The sequence below is a fragment of the Ornithodoros turicata genome, chromosome 4, assembly GCF_037126465.1.
Source record: "Ornithodoros turicata isolate Travis chromosome 4, ASM3712646v1, whole genome shotgun sequence".
In the NCBI taxonomy this organism is placed as follows: Eukaryota; Metazoa; Arthropoda; class Arachnida; order Ixodida; family Argasidae; genus Ornithodoros; species Ornithodoros turicata.
The window spans coordinates 70,100,073-70,118,782 of NC_088204.1; positions in this window are offsets into that span (position 1 = coordinate 70,100,073).

The following is an 18,710-nucleotide window of genomic DNA, read 5'->3' on the forward strand; positions in this document are numbered from 1 at the left end:
CAGGCATTGTTGTCTGCTACGAACGCTACGAGGCTTGCATTCCTCAATGCCGGGTGACGTCAGTAGTGTTGCTTTCAGTGCCCTCTTGCTTCACAGAGGCGAAGCCCTCACTTCGTAATAATTCGTTCGAATAAAATCTGGGAAATAAAATCTCAATTTGGGAACGCGATATTTCGTACGTGTGTTCCTGACACCCCAAGCGGGTGTCACAACATGTCACTATGTCACAATCTTTGTGGTGGTTTTGTTGCGCTACATATCTATCGCAGTGACGCAACGTACGTCACATGCACGTGCATGCAACATAATGGTGGTCTTCAGCTGGTTACTTCCGATCGCCCTAGAACACTTTAGAGCGCTCTCGGGCGACGTTTCATCTTCGACTGGCCGAAACACAGCATTTCTCACTGCATTCGGCTGTTTCATTTGGAGATCTATCCTCCAAGTCGGAGCACTCTGGATGGCTCTCACCAAGTCCGTCGGAACATTTACCAGATCTGATTGGGCTCCGGTCACGTGGCTGCGCCAGCTACCGCTGAGTTGTTTTTTTGGTTGCGCCATGCCTGCCATGATATGCATTTTGCGTCGCCGTGAACGCCGGTAAAGACAATGCGTTTTATTGAGGTCGAGGATAGATAGAGCATTCGTGGAAGTATCTCTCGTGTTTCCTTCACCAGTACTCTCGCCTGAAAGGGAATAGTGATTGTATTGTGTAGACCTCTCGCACAACATTCTTAAGTGGTAACGCAACTGCCTACAAGTGGGTACAGACTGCAGACAGACAGTACAAACTGCAAGTTTTCACGGAGCGATGACAGCTTAACGACATGTCAATGTCACGTATCCCGAATACGTCCGCAGGGTAGCCGTCCAGCTGGGCACAACATAACCACACGTGTGTACTGCACTTGATTTCAAATTGTGTCAGGATGCAGTACAACCTTGACACGTAGTTCTTCTGAACAAATTCCTTGCGAAATATGTTCTGGGAAGGAATGGCCACATATATTGCCTCTACAGTGTCACTAAGTTGTCGGTCCAATCGTTACTGTCCTTAAAGGGACAATGAAATTACCCGAACCTCGTTTTTCTGTTCGTTTTTTGCTGGAAACTGTTCTTCCCGCCGAGAAACTAATATGCCAGAATTTTTTGCCGGGCGAAGTCGCTCGGCTCTGTCAGAAGCGCGCACTTGAAGTGTATCTTCCGTATTCCTCATTGATCTCTATGTATAAAGGCTGGATCCCGCATGGGAGAGGGGCTCGTTGGGGAGAAGCACGCATTCGGGCCGCCATGTTAGGAGGCCCTGAAGCGCTGTGCGCACCCATAGAAAACAATGGGGGCAACAGAGATTGTGAGTATTTACTGCGCTGCAGGCGTTGATCGTTGTTTGTCGTCACACAATTTTGTAAGGTGCCCTATACTGATGCATCCTAACCATACCTGGGCAAATTACTTTAAAATGTAATTAAATTTCATTACTCATTACTCCTGCTAGAATTTAATTAAATTACATTACTCATTACTGCAATTGAAATGTAATGAAATTATATTACAATTACTACGAAAAAGTAATGACATTACAAAGTGATTACTTTACCATTATTGGCATACATGTTCTCGAGCTTTGTGGAAGTCACAACCGACAAAAACAGAGAAGTTGAGGAAACCTGCCTTCCCCGAAACCCGGGGAAATGCATGCTGACAATGTAACAACAGTTAGCTTGTACTCTTCTTTTTGTCTCTTCTACATGTCAGGCTAGCGTGCCACGTATGACGTATCGTTCCACATTGTAGAGACGAAGATTACATAATGTATCACGGCAACAGGAAGATTGTCCGGAGGATGGGGCCCGCAAACAATTATTATCCAAGGTCACAAACCGTTGACCTGAAGAATGTTTCTTTTTGGGTGCCCTAACTAAGGCAACTGGCTTGTCGAAGGGAACTGATTATCCACGTGCCGATTGAGTGCGTCACCGTTCATAGTGGGCACTGGAATTCTTTTAACTCGCGAGGCGCCAACTCTCTTTTTGCCGAGTGCCAATACAGAACACACACTCGATTCTTTTGTAAAAAGTAATGAGTAATGTCATTAAAATTACAGCCCAAATGTAATTAAATTACATTACAAAGTACATAATGTGAAAAGTAATGAATTACATTACAAATTACCAGAAAAACTAATTCATTATTGTAATTTCATTACAGTAATGACATTACTACCCAGGTATGATCCTAACAGTGTTTCACAGGTGTCCTGCCGTTCGATTCTTAATTACGTTATGTTTTACATTGCGAGACTAGACCGTCACTGCAGCACAGTGCTAGGGATTGTACTACAGCATATTTCCCAGCCAATATTTCAATAAGAATCGATGTGAGATGAAGATAATCTCCCGTGCTGCGTTCTGGACAAAAATTGTTCCACAAAGAACGGTCCCAGAAAGCATATACCCGCATCGTAGAAAGAAATCGCCCCGTAGAATCACAGCCGTTGTTTTAGACAGGCGTATGCGTTTAGTGTGATTTATATCAAGCAAGAAAGAGTCTTTTAGTGAACGACAGTGGTGTCTTCCACGTAATGCCTCGCAAATATGAACACACACCGAAGCATCTCAAACAGTTGCTTCACACAATTAGATCACGCTTAGGCCAGTTAATCTAGGTATTGATGTAACTTAATCAAGTTACTTAGTAAGTGGTAACACCTCCTTGAGACACAAGACTTATCTCCTTTTGAAGTACAACACTTTTTTTTCTTCCTTCATTTGCTCAGATTATTTGCAGGTGAAATTGAATGTCCTTCTCGCGTTCTCATACGCTTTTGCTGAATAGAACTGCAGCGTGAACAAAGCTGCGTAAGGACGGGGGCATGCCATCCACTGCTGACTTTGTTATGCTTGTTATGTGGAGCACGTTGCAAAAAAATGCAGCTGCACATCTGAAACTTCAATCATTATCATCGTCATCTAAAAGGGAGTGTGGTAGCACTGCCGTGAAACCAGGCACGATTTCTGAAGATCTTCTATGACACTTTCCGCAGTTTGCACACTTTTCTTCAGCGTCAGTCTCTCTCATAGGAGTTATTTTGCATTAACAGTGACTCCCATCTTACATTTTAATGTGCGAGGGGTCTCTTGCACTACACATGTACGGTTTCCAAACTGCAACATGACGATTTGGAGCTTAAAAGGTGGAGCCCTGGTGTACACTGTCGATGAAATGATACCAACTGAATCATGTCAAACGTGATGTTTAGTGGAAGATGGCTTTCTTGATTGCGCATTCTGCGTGACAAAGATGTAACACGACATGCTTTTGTAAAGAAGATAAGTGATGTTATGCTCTATGAATAAAGGGAATGAATGATAAAGAAAGAATAAAGAGAAGAATAAAGAAGAATACAGAGAATGAATAAAGATATAAAGAGAATATACATTTTTCAAGTTCAACATTTATTCTGGCATATACGCATTTCAAGATACAATGAATGTGCAGGGAAGTGACAAAACAATACGTTTATTGTTTTGTGACCTCTCTGCAATTACAATATATATCTCAGGAATGACAATGTACAGGTACACTATGTAAATTTGTTGCGCCCAATTTTCGTACATGCTGAATTTTAAATTTTTGTTTTGCTGCCTATGTGTTCAGTGTATTATAAATTGCTTAATGCAAACAACACTTTGTTAATTTCAAGCTTGTTGCTCCCATCTAAGATATTCCTATCCTGAAGGAACCGCCACTTCGGCACCATAAAATATTCAGTAGGTTTCACTCTGGCAGGCCCTGCCACTGCAAATTTCCTGAATTGAAATCCTTCAAACTGTGTCATAATCTTAAATACGTCAATATTTTTGCAAGTAGTTGACATGCTGGAGGACACTCCTCCTGCAGCTAAGGCAACTACAGAGAGTTCCAAGAGGCCGAAGGTAAACCTACAGCTGCATGAGTGTGATCAACAGTAGTGCATACTCAAGAAATAATTTTCTTCTTATAGCATATATGTGCATGCCTAGTAACTGAAATAATGATCACAGTTCCACAACAAGTTTTAATTCCTGAGGGTGTATACTGTAGAAGTGGGTTAGATCTACAACAGTTAATACAAGGTATTATATACTATGAATACCCTTAAAAATCTCATCTGACACATGTGCCTTTACTTTTTGGAGGTGCTGCGGCGATCGAAGTTTGATCGGTTTTGCACCCATTTCTTGCGTATGTCGAGGCAGCTGTGAAGGAGAGAACATTGGTTAGGATGCAACTATAGTTAAAAATAAATATGTTGTTTAGTAAAAGCATTGCATAAATGTTTAAAACATCAGTTTAAAACAGGGTTTACAAGGGTTTACAATCCCGATATCTTTTAAAATTTTCAATGTTTAAACGCTGTTCTAAAAAGAATTATAGCTTCATCACCAAGACACAATGCTCATCTTCACTTATCTTCAACGTCTAGCCAAGCAGAGATGGAGAGCACTCTGTTCTACTTTATCTCCTGAGGCCGGAGTCACACGAGTTATACACGTGCTCCAAACATGTATGACAACATGTCTTCAAACATGTATGGCGTATGTATAATGCTCGGTCACACTGGTCATACAATTCTTGTTTGACAACATCGTTCGATTCAAACGCTTGTATGATTATACATCGCCTCGAACATGTGTCGTTCAAACATCGGTCACACTGGTTATACAACTACAGCGGGAGTGGCTTAAACACTGATGTATGACAGACGTCAGTGTCACAGTAACCAACCCAGGAGTTTATATAACTTCCATTCGCGGACATCGCAATTCAAAATGTACGAAGACGACGAAGACGGGCTGCACTTGCTGATTTTCGATTGTTTCATGCTCCATGCAAGGTATATCTAAACTGGTAGCGAAAAAAAGCGAAAATACCAAATCAGACCCATCGGCAAGGCCACCAGCAAGAGGCGCGTGCGATCCTGGGTGTTGACAGTAGAGGTACGGTTGTAAACAGAAAAACTTTACAACATGGGTGTGGCTTGTGTGTGTACTAATAGGTTATTCATAATTTCAATGCAGAAGAAGCTTTCTGTTGCCCCGCTCGTGCACATATACGAGATCATCTACCACTCCAGTACATTTCCGTATCCTGCTCCTTTGCGCATGTGTCACAGTTGGGTCTGTTTATCCGTGCGTCTCTGTATCCGTACCGTGTGTCCATGCATTGTAATACGGAGTTCGTACACTCTTTGGGTTAAACAGGAAGCAACGTTCACATCTCCGTGCTGTAAACCAAGATTAACACGAGTCAACAGATGAATACAATGGTCCAATGTTGCTGGGCCCGCGAAAAAAAGATTTCGTCATGGGACGAGCGGCCATGATGGTGTGAGTGTTAGCAGGAACCAACTGTGTACCAACAATGTCGTGTTTTGTTGCAATGGACCTATAACGGCCACTTATTGAATAAATGCAAACGTCTAATCACTAGGTGTACGTATAGCTCTAGGTGAGAAATGGTCTTGATGTGAGCTTTCCTAATTTCTCTATGGTCATCACGATGCGTTTCTGTTTGGAGTTGTCAAAATCTGTGATAACTATGTATTTGGAATTGATATGATTCATGAAATCTGATATGCTTTATTTTTCTGTGTTCTCGTCTGGTATTGTTGACTGGGCGCGGAAAAGGGAATACAAGGCAAGCGAAATGGGCCGGGCCAATGTAAACGTGCATGGATAATTATGCACTACTTATTATTCATACTAGTGACGTCGTCTCTGACGTCATTTATTTACAGTCGTAGTAGTCCGCGCAACGGATGGATGGCGCTGACCGTCTCTATCATGGCGTCATTCTGAAGACACAGGGGCCTATGGGAGTTACGCTAGCTGTTTAAATATACCTTGCTCCATGTGCGCAGGAAAAGAGGTCGCCATTTTTGAACGTACGTACAACACAATGTCGCGAACACTGACTTACAACTTACTCGTCCAAAATAACTCACGCGCATCACGATGTCGTTGACACTGACTCGTGCGAACGAAAACTGTCGTGGCGAATACGCCCGTTTATCCAACTTGTCCATCACCGTTTTTCGGCAGTGCCCAAATACATCGTCGTGTGTTTGACAACATGTTGTCAAACATAGTCAGAACGCTTGCTTGTATGACGGCACGGTCACACTGGTTATACACACGTGTCTTAAAACATGTTTTGCCGGTGTTATAAGCAGTGTGACCAGCACTGTATGATCATACATGTTTAAGGGATGTTTGTTATACACGTTCATCATACATGTTTGACGGAATGTTCGTGTATAATGTATAACCAGTGTGACTCCGGCCTGGCCTAAGCTCCCCGGTTGAACAAGTTAAGCCGTTAGGAGCACTAGCCGTTCATCAGGGCACGACCGAAAATTCTCTTGGGGAATACTTTTGCAGGCTTTTTATTAGGTCCTCAGATGCGTCATGCACTTTTGAATTTGATCAAAGACTTTTGGAGACGCGCCTTTGTCCCTCCGTCATGGAAGACGTCGCAAGTTGTGCCAGTCCTGAAGCCTTGAAAATCACCTTGAGAGTTGACGTCATTTCGGCCCATCAGTCTTACAAGCTGCTTGTGTAAGATCACGGAAAAGATTATCCTACGCCGAATAGAGTGGCTCTTAGAGTTTCGGCGTCTGCTATCTACCGAAATGGCAGGTTTCAGAAAGGCTCGGACCTAGATAGACTGCATCACAAACTTGGTCACTCACATTGAAGAAGCTAGGTTTCGGGTTGAGCTTACAGCAGCTGTTTTCTTGGACATAAAGAGAGCATATGATACGACGAGCTACAACCATGTCCTTTACGACCTATACAGTTTCAACGTCACTGGCCGGGCTCTTCGCTGGATTGCTGGTTTTCTTAATGGTCGGTCTGTTTTCGTAAGAACAGCAAAAGGCGACACGAGTTTACATACATTGTCAGCAGGGGTACCACAGGGGAGCGTACTCAGTCCTTTACTTTTCAATGCTGTCATGGCTGCCCTGCCTCGTCTCTTACCCAGAGGGGTATTTCTTAGTCTCTACGCAGATGACGTCTGCATATGGTCATCGGGAAAGCAGTGGCCTGCTTTACAGCGTCACCTTCAGACTTCACTTGATCGCGTCGTGCACTTCCTCCTGGAGAGAGGCATGGACCTGTTTTCAGAAAAGACTGTAATGCTGCCTTTTACGCGTCGCCATCTGAAGAGATTTCAACTACAAATTGGTCATCATCAGGTACGTCGTGTACCACATCACTGCTTTCTCGGCGTTACTCTCGACCAGAGTTTGTCACGGGTAGCGGAGGTGCGCTGTCTAAAAGCAAGAGCTGAGAGTCGTCTTAATGTTCGTTACTTATGCGGTTCCCGGTGGGGCACATCTCGTCGGGCAATGCTCAGCGTTCAGCGATCTCTTATAAGTCAGATGGTTGCTCATCACATTCCCTTGCTACACAACCTCCCTGTTACCACAGAGAAGGTGTTCGAGTCTATCCTAGCAAAGGGCGTCAAACTCTGTCTTGGCCTTCCTCGAGCAACGTCAAACGCTTTAGCCATGGCAGAAGCACTGGAACCACCTGTATCAGCTCTCAGGATGCAAGAAACGTTCCGCGACTACGTGCGGTTGGCAACGCGTCACCACCGCCATCCTCAGCGAGCCATTATGAGTCGTCACCACTCTTCTTTTACCCAAGCTATCCAGACACAACGTGGTCTTATTCCGAAACACAAGCCACATGCATTACCAGATATCCCAACATGGGTTTTGCAGCCTCCTGATAATTAGTGTGTGGACTCCCGGGAAAGAAGGATATACTAACGCATGTTCTTGGTCAGTTCAGTCTTGAGCTACTAAGCAGCTCCAAAGGCACGATGCAGATTTTCACGGATGCCTCTGCGACACCATCCGGCTCCTCGTGTGCTTTTAATATCCCGGAGGCGAATATCGAGAGAGCGGTGCGGCTGTCTCACGTCACCTCTGCAACGGCCGCTGAACTTTAGGGAGTCCTCTTGGCACTAAGTTTCATCAACTCACAATCTTCAGTTGCTCGGTGGACCATCTGTAGCGACTCAAAATGTGCGTTACAGACCATAGCTACCATGTTTACTACGGGATCTCTGGCGACAGCAGCACAAGATGTCTTACATGCACACCATGCAGCAGTTTTAAAAGGTCATGACATCCAAATGCAGGGGATCCCTAGCCACTGTGGCATTGCAGGTAACGAGGCTGTGGACGCTGCAGCACGCCGGGCTCTTCAACTAAGGTGCGCCCAGGTGATGCCCATTTATTTCACCAAAGGCGACGCGGGGCGAATGCTGGACGAGTTCAAACAACGAATGTGCAACACCTCCGGGTTAACAGGATCGGCTCAGGATTCGCTTCTGTACATGGTCGACCCAGGGTTACGCTTTCGAGTACCACCTTCCTTTACGCAACAAACGACAACTGTCCTACATAGGCTACGGCTCAATGCACCGTACAGCGCACGTCTCCTCTTCAAAATCGGAAAGCGAGACTCTCCGAACTGTAGTGAGTGCGGCGTTGTAGAGGATGTAGAACACATCCTTCTCAGGTGTCAGAAATACGTTGATGCTCGAAGGGCATTAGAGGCAAGCCTCTCTCGTGTGGACTCCCGAGCCTTCGACATCACGAAACTAGTAGGTCCTCCTTCGTCCGACAAGGCGCTAAGGGCACTTGAAGACTTTTTGCATGCAACCGGGCTTATGGACATCCTATGACACGGTGAATGTGTGATGTGTCCTGTGTGTGCCCCCGGCGATTCCGACACTTTACTCTCACTTGGGCGCAGCTCTTGAACTTTTGAACTATATGCTGAACTCCATTATCATCTCTCTACGTCTCTGGACATCATCCCTTTGTGTTTTCATCATCTCATCGTCTGTTTGAACTTTCTGTATTAAGTGTACTGGGGTAGCCAGTTTAACTTCGTCGAAACTCACATCCCCATTTTTTTCTTTATTCACATCACATCACATCACACAATGCTGGGTGGAGGGGCCTGAAGTGGAGGGCCTGAAGTGATGTGTTCCATGATGTGAACATGTAAAGAGAATGTGCAAAATTGAGAGAGGCTCACCACAGTGCGTGCACTGTGGGGGTTCCTCCCACAGTGCAGGAACCCGTGAATGAGGAACATGATACTTATCTGTAAGATCGATCGCATCAGACGATGACACAGATGATGCTCGATGACACAGACGATCCTCTGGGTAGCCCCCGTGAGGAAACCTGTATTGAGAGACCACGCTGCTACAGATAACACGACAAGCTACAAATTATTATTATCCCAACAAGCTGACAACATAGCTCAGGAACAAAGGCGGTATCCAAGTCACACCACACCACCGTTACGTAGGATTCTTTGTCACAAATCAAAGCAAGGCACAAACCAATACCAATACATGAAAAATGGTGACTATCTTGGTCTTATTACGACGTAATACTGAACTTATACGCCAAGGTGGTTCAAAGAAATGACTGCGCACTTGCTTCCGTAGAGAACACTTGGTACCGTGCTAGCAATGCATGCAGAAAAGCGCTCGAGTGCTCGCACATATTGATGACACCACTATCAGTGTAGTGTAACATGTTCTCTCCAGCATATTATGTACTCAAACTGTATTTGTCGGCGGGTAAAATGCAAGTGTGTTCGATTGAACCTCGGAAGAGCGATCAAACAACTTACACCTAGTGCTGGTTTTGGGCAAAAAAACACTTCATAATTGTCAAATAAATGTACAGATAGGGCGCCTATTTATTCCTTGATAAAGAATATGACTCACCTGTAGAAATGTCGGCCCTGTATCTTTGCCGGTACGGTTGGTACGACCGTAATTGCAAGAAGTGACCATGATCGCTGCGGCGACTGTTCTGGGTACAGTAAGATGGCGGCCGGTTGCCGCACGCTCGCGCTCCCTATCCGCGATCCAGCCTTTTACAATCGAGATCAGTGGTATTCCTCCTCTTCCGCGCGCATTCTCCTGTAGATCGGGTAACTATACCGACTGTGCCCTGTCTCCTTACGTCACCGGAGTTGCGCAATGTCAAGTAATGCTCGCCATAGCCAGCTGTGAGCCCGTGGGCGTTGGCGCCTGCCAGTCGCACCTAGAAAGTCACAAGGTCTCTGGTCGCGTCTGAGGGCTGTAGCATTACGTTTCTCTTCGTTGCAGGCGTTTGGATAACACGCTATAATGAAGAGCTTTTTTGTGTGTGAATCGTTTGTTACAGTTGCGCTGGCAGGTATGACATCTGTACTGTAATTTTTTATCGAATGTAATCGTCTTCTGCTCGGCAGCCGTTCACAACAAGGAACCCAAGTAACGAAGTGGCTATAATTATTTTTGCTGACGAATTACATGGGCCTCTAGCGATTCAGCGCAACGTTGTATTGGTTGTATCGCTGTCGCCAATGGAAAGTGTCTGGTGGTTGCCTGGCCTTGCAATTATATTTACGTCAGTTGCAGCTATATTTACGTGTTTGCAATCTGACAACAAAGCAAGTATGTGGTGAAGTGCGGCTGTGATATTTGGAAGCTGTCCCTCTTTGTTGCTCGATTTGTTTACACGAGTTATCGTAAACGACTGCGTTGTCTAATGTTTTGTTTTACTTTGTTTCAACTCGTGTTCTTCGTTATCGTTACTATTATTATTCAGGACAGCTTCGCGCTTTCAAGCGATTCTGATGTGGTCTACAGACGTGCTGGGTGTATTTCCTTCCGTCGAAGGACTTGTTGTTCCCTAAGATTATGTTTCACGCAAGAATTTGTGTTTTATGAGGTATTCACTGTTGAGCACGTCGTAAATCTGAACAGTTAGCATTAACAACAACCATGCCTACAGAAGCTCAACTGCAGGGTATTCTGCACATCGTATTAATTTCTGATAACTGTTTGCTGTTTAACACATTTATCGTTCAACTACGTTTCCAACACTATGGAATACATCCATAACCCCGAGACTGAGGGACACAAACTAACGACACCAGCTCGTCCGCTTCATTGTCACCTTACACCATTATGTTACATGAGCTTGAAGTCACCAGTTGAGGTACCTGAAAAGAAGCAAAATGCCCCAGTAGTCACGTAACCTGCCCTATATTTTGCAATAAAAAAAAACGGGAAGTAATTGCTACCATTTCAAATAAACTGCTCTTTGGTCTTCTGGCGGAAATCTGCCTTCTTTGTAAAAGAGCTGTTCAATTTGCCACTTGGACAGAGTCCTCAGCTGTGCAGGCTTTACCAATAATGTGTGCCCACTTGTATGTGTGTCAAGGATGAGGGCACCAGGCTCATACAGCTGAAATGTCGGCATTTAGCTCAAATAGTACGATAACTAAAATACATAAGACCTAATAACTGAAACATCTACATTTACACGTTATATGCTACACATGCATAATTTTTATGCATATGCAAACACAGGATGTACACTGTCACACAGCTAATCTAACAACTGTATTGGCACCAATGTTACCAGCAAATAAGGGCTGAAGTAGCTGCACAGGCTTAGCAGGATGCCCAGAGCAAGTTGAACTGGTTGAACACAGCAGTACACCACTGGTGCGGTAATGGCTGGTATGGTTATTTTTGGTATTGTAAAACCAAGTGCAGTGTTGTAGCAGGAACAAAATCTCCTGAGGACATACTGCATCAAATGTAGGTTTCTGTATTTTAGAGGTAAACTGGAAGAGCACTGGCTGAAGTTGTACTGGCATGTTACCCTGGTGAAAGACTTCAGCTGCCACACACATGGGCTGCCCTGGTTTGAGAGAAGAACACAATATGCAACTCCAGTTCCGGTGAATGCAAATGGATTAATCTACCTGAGTAATGATTATGTGCACGGAGGTGGTGTGCACGCAGTGGGCATGGAAGTGGCTTGTGTGCAATAATGACTAACGCTCCGCACCTTTTTGTTGTACAGACGGCGACCTGCTACCTGATATCCATCGCTTTCACCGCTGCGCATGTTACCGCTGACCCGGTTACACTGTTATCGACACAAGCCAATATCAACATTGCTCACACCGATTTGTTCACCTTGGAGCATCCTGCGCTTCCTGCGTCAACGGCATCGAGAGTAGCTTCAGCCTCTGCGAACGGTTTAAACAACGATCCGTGCTACCCCGAGCTTAGTGGGCATGGAAGTGGCTTGTGTGCAGTAATGACTAACGCTCGGCACCTTTTTGTTATGCAGGTTGGTAACCGTTTTTCTTTATATAGAACTAGCAATCGTTATCTAGTGCCGCTCCCATGCACACAAGTGATATTTGATTTGTTTGTTGAATGTATCAGTGTAATCCGCACGCTACTCTTATGCTCGGATGATATAGGTAGCAATCCTGGACCACCTAAAAGAGTTCTGTAAAATAATGTAATGTGTGTAATCTGTGTAATAATGTAAAATTCTGTAATAATGTAAAATAACTTCAGTTATGTAAATTTTTGCGAATTGAACTCGGAAATTTGCCAAGTAAAGGTCACGTTTTTACCCCACCAATGTGAAGAGCGTGCCGAAGTTACCCAAGTTAATCATAATTGACAGGAATATTGAGGAGCTATCGTATCGAAAAAAAAAAAATAGCCGAAAACCATGCTCTACGGAGCTCGCAGCACGCAGTGCGCACAGTCCGCACAGTTTCACTGAAGTCAGCCCAGGACGCACACTAACCCCGATCCCCCCAACTCCTTCCAGCTCCCGATCTGTCCACGTCTGTACGCCACTTATACCCATAGTTGCCTCGCGGCGCTAACACGCAATAAAAAAATGAAAAATGAAAAGAACGAATGTGCTCAGTAGGCTGGGCCGCAGGAAGCGCCCAGCTGTGGGGGGCGCTGTAAACATCCATAGAGCATCATCCCCGTGAGCGATCATAGATCCCGTTTCAATAGATACATCGCTGTTCCTCGAAAACAGAGTGGCTCACACGAACTTATTTGTCTAGAATTGGTGAAGAGGTACACGAATTTTTATTCGATATTTCTCCTCCTACCATCAAGAACTCAGATACGAAATGGTCTATTACGATGGAAATGGCTGCTTCATTTTGAAAGTCAAAGAAGCCCATATGTCTACCATGAGGAAATTGGTCGGCGGTAAGTAGCCATTATATAGAACGTAATCATCCTATGTTACTGTGATGCCCTTCGTACAGTGCTCTTCTGGAGAGATTCCGATTCGTATCAAGGTACAATTAGAAAGGTGGAAAAAGGGAGACTCTGGTATTTTTCTCATCAAAATTTTGCTTTTGCATTAGCATACCCGTGTCACGTCGACACTCTAAAATGGCAAACGATTAATCGGCGTTGGGCGTAACCTATCCCAATCTAGCCTTCTATAACCCAATCAAACTGAACTGGAAGGACACGAGGTGCTGTAACGCGGCCGTACGGAATGGCTGATGAGAAGTTAATTGAGTCTTCACTAGGTGGGAACACCAGCGACCGTCGCCCTTTTAGATTTCGTATAGGTTGAGACAAAAGTTTACGGGCTGCCGCCAACAGCGTACCCTACCCCTTGCACCCCTCCGAAACGGTGAACTCACCCGCTTCCGCCAGCCGCTATGGTGTCGCACCGAAGAAAAAGTACGCCGCTCGCATGTTCCGTAAACTCTTGTCCCAACCTGTACTCTCGGAAATAATACGCACAAAATAGCTCTCTGTTCAAAGCAACTGAGCCGCTCAACTCTTTCCATGAGCCCATTAGAAGAGAATGAGTTATGTTGACGTCACTTAGCGTCGTCACGCAAACCAGTGCCGTGTATGCCAAAGCGAGTCTGGCCATTATTGGGACCTGCCTATACCTGAAGTTCTTCCCACTTTTTGGGCTCCCTGGCCGATCACAAGCCGAAATATAGCTCGCTATTAATCCCAGGCTACCCAAGATATATACCTGTACTCACTGGGTGCCAACATTGGGAAACTGCATTGGATTAGATTGAATAGCGTATTCCCTGACGACATATACCAACATAATGCATTTTGCGTCCACTTTTATCGGCGTCATCTGGATGGACAGGGACATGTCGCGAAGACGCAGAACAGCACAAGTTCTTGCTAGCAGAAGTGACTGGATGGCAGAATAGATTGTTGGAACGGACTGCCGGTATTAGACGTTTTTAACTATAAAACATAACCAGGTCGAATAAAGAACGGGAAACGGTTTGTATATGAATAAAAGTCTGCCACCAAATGCAAATTGATGGCAATCCGTCGCGGTTTTCCTGCCATTTCCTTGCGATCGCTGTCTTTCCTAGGCCTAACAAGGACAACGTAAACATCGGCACGTAAACATCGGCACTGGAGCGTAATTTAAATGTGATTTGTAAGATAATTACAAAAGAATGTACACTTACGGTATAAAATTGAAGTCATTCGTGAAAAACTTTTGTCATGAAATCTTCGCTTCGTCGTTCGAAGCTACGCCGCCATTTTCGGGAAAATTTTAGTGTCATGGCGGCCCGCATACGAAACAGTAGCCAACCAAAAACGCTTCATTTGATTGGCCTCTTTTTAGACTCTGCCTAATGGCCAGACTCTCTTTTGCATACACGGTACTGCTGCAAACCGGATGCGAGTGCCATTGGGTGGCTGACTCCAACTGCGCTCCTTACGCCAGCTCGGGGCGCCTCCAGGCTTCCGCAGTTCCAGAGCGTTCTTGTCAACAGAGTAGTGTTGTGAGAAGAGAGCGTTCAGCGTGTTCCCGATGGACTGCTGGACATATAGGCCTCTCCCTGTTTGTAGACAAATGACGTCCTGGTGATCGACAGCGCCACCAACTTGGTAGAGTTGAACTACGCTCGAAGATTGGGGCGAACAAAGTCGTGCCCCACAGTCACGGACTTGAGGGGATTAGGACGGTCCCTGGAAGGGACTCTACATTCAGTGTTACTTTTCTTTCACTAGGAGGCAGCGAACAGGTGCCCATTCGTGGAACCCAGCCCTTCCCTTTCGATTTGTTTCGGTTTCAGTCTGTCAACAGCACGGATAACGTTTCTGTCGTTATTTCATTGCTCCTTTAAAGGGTCTCTGACCAGAAGCTGGAGAGCCTTTTCCGCAGTGGCTACCGATAGAATACACAAAAGCAACTTCATATACGAAAATTCATGCCTCAACACACGTAGTTTTCGTAAACTCGAATTTTGAACATCGCGGTTCACGCCGACGCTGGCACACCTAGCGTCAAACCAAGAAAACGTACGCATATATAGAAAACTCATCTGGTCATTCCACCGGGATGACGTCAATCGGCCATGCAATCAGCGCGCAGAATGCCGTCACGTGATCGAGCACTACAACAACAACTTTCAGCAAGAACCAACATTTTTACGCCGATATACTGTTGTCACAATATTTGGAAATAAAAAGTATGTATATATTTCGAAATCTACGACCTGTTTTATAACTGCGATAATCCAATTAGCGACTTCCGTGGAAAGAGGAGCTACGAGGCTACGAGCTACGACGACTTTCGGGATCCAGCGCGCTATTTCACTGCGTTAGCGTAGTGTGTGTATTTCCAAGTTTTCTTTAGTTATATCTTTTGGAACAACGACCAATTTATCGAGGTACAGCCCTTACTTCATTTGACGTGCCTCGGTTGTGTCGTCAAAGCGAGATTATTCGGCGTGCATTCAGTTCCGTACGATACTGCGCGTTCAACCGCAGCGGCAGGTATGGTTGGCAGCGGATTTTGCCAATCGTATTTGAAGAATGCAGACTATGAGTCGGACCCCTCAGTTTGAGTACAAAGAACCTCCACCTACAGCAGTCCGCAGTGCTTTCCTTTAATCTATCTTCCAAGACTGTTGCATCTGGAAGTGACGAGGTGACGAAGTTACTCTCCTTGTGAGAATTACGTTGTGGCATGCAGATGTTAGGAGACCATTTACGCAACAAAGCAAAATACGGATTAAAGAAAATTGAAGTTTACGCACTAAATCAAAAGATTACTGTACAATTCCGAGTGTTGTTGAATGCAAGGCAGGGATCAGGTACAAGTTTTCTTCTATTTGTTTTCCTTATAATATGCAGCATACTGCACATAGTAAAGAAGGGTTCTGGATTCTAAACCAACGCAGTTGAAATCCTTAGTTTACCCCAAGCTGTACTATTGTTGTCTAATCTGGGGAAACACCACAGAGGGCAACTACGATAAAATTGCAGTGCACAAAAAAAGAAAGAAAGAAAGCCTGGTATACGACAACCATGTCTAAAGGTTGTCTACAGGTGCAATGTGCTGGACCCTCGTTGCAAAGAGGCCCACCAGGGGTGCCACTACAATCCATCCATCCAGCCCCTCAGCTCCTTCAACACATGCAAAATACAGTAGACAAAGCGTTCACTTGGAAATCAGATATTTACACAAAATTGCCTTGCAAATTCAGGATCTTTTAGCGCCATCCCAAACACTTGCCATTACGGTATGAAATCTATCACTGTACCACCTTACAAGGTTCCACTGCTACGGACCAACTACAGAAATCAGCAGAAACTGTTCCTCTTCTGAACCAATTTTTTCAGGTGATTGGAAATGGCCTTCCTGTGTCCAGTTTCAAAACAGAGTTACACAAACTTGTTGAAGTGTTGTTAGAGGCAGTCCACTCTGTTATGTATTTTTGTGTGCGAGTATGTGTGAAAATGTGGACAGCTCGGTGCAATTGTGTATTTTATTTATGTGGTTGTGATTTGCTGTATGCTCGTAGTGGTAATATCTCAGTTATCGCATTTATGTGGCTTTTTTTAACAATGTTAGGGTGATGACTTCGTGGAAGTGGAAGGAACAGGAGAGGAAGACATCTGGCAATGGTCATGACAGAGTTCCGTCAGGTATGGGACCAATTTCTTTTATAAATGTGATATATAGCGTGAAGTTGTTACTAACAAAAAGTTTTTTGTTCCCTTTAAAGGAATCTACAGGTGGTGAGCACGCATAAGGAATTGACATATCTCAATACAACTTAGACCTGCCTGTTCCACATGAGATGTGTGACTCTACTTACACGCACACGCTTCTGCAGGTTCGATGCATGTATACTTTGAAACATGAAAGACAGAGTGCTAAAAATATATCTGAGGTGAAAAATTGAGCAGTTCACTGCAGTAATTCTATCGATTTATTTTCAGCATTTTGGGAAAAATATAGTGATGGCAAGATTACCTATGTTGTACTGCCAGACCATCTGCTATTGGAGTTCCATGTCCCAGTTATTATATATAATAGCTGTTTGAGGTTATTACATATTTATTATGCAAGGTTTGTGCCTGTGAGTTCCTGTAAATGTGCTCTGCGGTGATCATACTGGACAGAGAGTTATGTCTGTATAATAACAGTGACTAATGTTCTCCTGACCATAAACCTATTCCTAGGGTACATCTGCACCCTTGGAAGTCACTGGAGAGGCGTGTTCGCTTAGCTCAATTGTTAAGGGCCCTGGATCGGTAATACAGAAGATGTGGGTTCAAGTCCTACTACTGGCTAACCTTTCCAGTGACTGCCTTCTTTCATCATTCATTTCTTAGGCACTTGATGCTTTGTATGTATTTGCCTTTTCTATGTGTTCCAGTCTCAGAACATCAACTGCCATGTTCAAAAGAACTGGAATATGCCTCTGCAATCTGGAACCCATCCCAACATCTCTTAATCGACAAAGTAGAATTTGTACAGAACCGCACGGTTTGTTGCTCGTGATTATCATCCTTTTTCCAGCGTCTCAGCCATTAAAGCCAAACTCTTTCTTACTCCTTTGATTACCAGATGAAAGGTATCAGGCCTGGCATTCTTTCATAAGTTATATTACAGTCACACTCCTCCCCACCCCACTTACTGTCAATCCCCTCACAAGTTACTTCCAAGACTTGATGACTCGCACAAAGTACTTGCTCCACCTACACAAACAAAAAAATTCCTCTACTCTCCGCACCAGCTGATGGTGTCAAACTGGAATGACGTTCCTGCCCACATAGCATCAGAACAAAATGTATCGTCATTTATTTCCAAGTGCTATGATCGTTTTCAGATCGAATGAATTTCTTTGTGGTGAGTGAACAAATTTTGTGTACATCATTTTGGTATTTGTCTTTTTTGGATAAAAAACCTCCCGCATTTATGTAAATCCCTTCACAAGGGTCATTAAGTAAACAAATGAAATGAAGAACTTCGTGATACTTTCATAATTGGAGCATTTTTAATGTATATTTTAAAACAGTGGCTGCTAAAAATGTGTCAGACGCCGTTACAAAGGCTGCCGTCTGTATCAGGTGAGCCATGATTTTTCCCAGAAGCCCAATAATGTATAACGCTGCATCACATATGCTATGTTGGTGCAATCTCTGCAGACATATTATGAAGATATTATCTGAGTGCCACAATAAACTATATGAACCACATTTCATGTTACATCATCTTTGACTAAAACATGCCTATTTGAGTATTCGAGCAGCCCAAGATACAAAGCTTGGTTCCTCAAGGTCTACATCCTACTCGAACTGGGTGTGCACTTTGCACACAAAAGGAAGATTGAGAATGAAAAAATGGCTAGGAAGCAAGCGAACTGGGGTTTTACATCATGCATTGAAGATTCAGGTTTTCGATAGTCAACTTGTGTAGTGAGCACTTCTGGAGGACTGAGAGCAGGAACTGAGGTCACACACAGGGTAACCTGCATAACAGTCTGATTTACTTCCAC